The 2,270-nt window shown below is 38.3% G+C and overlaps 1 protein-coding gene across 3 annotated transcripts in view; it reads left to right on the top strand.

Annotated features, from left to right (window-relative positions):
- The first annotated feature begins 9 nt into the window (after positions 1 to 9).
- The window catches only part of LOC128250443 (zinc finger protein 726-like), an 8,772-nt gene continuing 6,511 nt past the window's right edge, over positions 10 to 2,270 (top strand). For all 3 annotated transcript variants that reach the window (XR_008266458.1, XR_008266457.1, XM_052975452.1), the window contains exon 1: positions 10 to 1,903. The gene's annotated coding sequence lies outside the window, so the exon portion shown is untranslated. The remainder of the gene's footprint in view (positions 1,904 to 2,270) is intronic.

Here is a 2,270-nt window from a genome sequence, read left to right as displayed (position 1 = left end):
TGTGGTACACGGAACAGTTCTCAAAGAGAAACTGGACCGAGACGAATTTGGCTGCCGAGTTAAAGCTATTTATAACAAACTATTGGCTCACCAGATGGTAGAAATATACTCTATCACGTGACCTTATTAGGGGCCGTGATTGGTCAGTTTGCGTTCTGGCGGGAACGGTTCGAAGAAGGTGCCGATTCGAATAATGATCAGTCACGTGATGGACAAGGAATGGGTTCTCTACTACGCTCGCATTTATTTATATTTAAATGAGAAGATAGTATGTAATGGCGATATATATTTTTTATGTCACTTTGATTTTGTGCCAGAAGAAAGCTTTGAAAGTGTACAGCTTCTACAAGATGATCAACCTATATAAACGCACGCGCACACACACGTATAAAAATTGCCTTCTCATATTTTTCCTTTTACCAACTTACATACAATAGATAAGTGACACTACACTCTAACTAAACATCTATCCTTTCAGAAGATTCTATTTCACTGCTAATTAGATCACCTAGGTAACAGAAACTATTTACTACCTCTTGAGATCTTCCTGCATGCTTGGGAAAGCCTATTTCCCGTACATCCTTACTCTTTATTGCTCCTGAACATCTTCCACATACGGACACTAATTTCTCTGTTATAAACCTACGATTCCATTGCACCTCTTGTATATCCATAGTTTGCATCGGGTGCATTGTATTTTTGTCTTACATTCTGAGCAAGGCTGTTTCCCTGGTGTCTCTCTCAAAGTGAAAGACATTGTATGAAGCTTATGTACGAAGAGCAATGGTATATGGTATTTAGACATAGGCCCTGAATGCGGAGGACTTGAGAAGGCTAGAAAGACAAGAAGCGAGCATGTTCTGTTGAATGTGCAACGTAAGTGTACATGAACGACAAGACACGAATACATTGAAAGAAAAATTAGGCGTAAGAGGAACCAGATGTAGAGTGCAAGGAAGAAAACTTCACGGGTCTATACATCTGATGCGTATAGATGAGAAGAGGTGTATAAAGTGCTGATCACTTAAGTTGGGTGGAGCTTGTGGAAGAGATCCAGGAAGACATGGAACAAAGAAGTGAAGGCTGATCTTAGGACTTTGAACCTCATGGAAGAGATATCAAAGGACTTGGATATGCATTAATCAAGAAGACTAGCCAGTCTTGACGAAACAGATCCTGGAAATACAATGTGTGTGTGAGAGAGAGAGAGTGCGTGTACACATACAAAATTGCGCTTTCAACCAATTACTTTTTTAAGCTTTCCCTCACCACCTACCATCTTCCTATCACTAGCCCTACTACTATTACTTTAATATTCTGCTGTTGTAATTGGAATTAAATGAAAGTAGAACTAAGTATTTCGTCGTATTCTTCTGTGAAACCAGTTATCATTCTCACTGTTCAGAATCACATCACTCGTCATCTCTCCTTAATTTTAAATATTGTCCCTCTCCGCAATTATTTTATAACGATCACCCTTCACTGCACCAAATTATCTCTTTTTCTCTACTACCATGTATCTCTCACTCTACATGTACAAGGTTTACCTCTTCCCCTCGCTCACGTGCTATTGCCAACGAGGAAACACAAGAAGACAGCAATCATGTGTGAAGATGGAGCAATCACTATGTATATCATTGTTCAGTTTTATTTCAAGATTGCGTTTGTGCATGCATTTGTGCGTGTGTGTGTGTATTTCGTGCAGAAACTGCGGCTATAAACAGAGAGCCAGCTTTGTTGCTTATTCAGACAAAAGAATTGTGTGTTCCATTTCAGTCGCAGTTTTTGCTTTAGAATAATGATGCTAAAATCTTTGGAAACAGCACCGTAACAACGAAATCATTTCTTTCATCGTTTAGTAAGGAAGCACAACACAACGATTCATTGTTTACACCTCAAAACGGTAAGTTGACGATTTTCTTTGAAACTGTAAATGTGTAAATAGAATTATGTTTCTCTTCGATTATACAGAAGTGAGCGCTTACTAGAAACAAATCTTTAAAATATTAGTGGAAAGCCCATGTTATTTCGTTTTATATTTTTCTGGCTAGTATTGAATACAACATCAGACTTTACCGCTTCACTATAATCTAATCTGAGAGAACTTCAGTATTTCCCTTTCCGGTGGAGATGGAGTATATGTAATCTGGGTATACCCCCCCCCCTTTAAAATTTTTTTTTTTTTACGGAATCCTATGTTTCAGACCATGGAGAATCCGATTCTGGAAAAAAATTTTCAAAAATCTCAATTTCAAAATTTCGACCCCCCC

Source organism: Octopus bimaculoides, chromosome 21, assembly GCF_001194135.2.
Source record: "Octopus bimaculoides isolate UCB-OBI-ISO-001 chromosome 21, ASM119413v2, whole genome shotgun sequence".
In the NCBI taxonomy this organism is placed as follows: Eukaryota; Metazoa; Mollusca; class Cephalopoda; order Octopoda; family Octopodidae; genus Octopus; species Octopus bimaculoides.
Note: the sequence above shows the minus strand (reverse complement) of the source record. Positions and strands in the feature narration are given on the sequence as shown.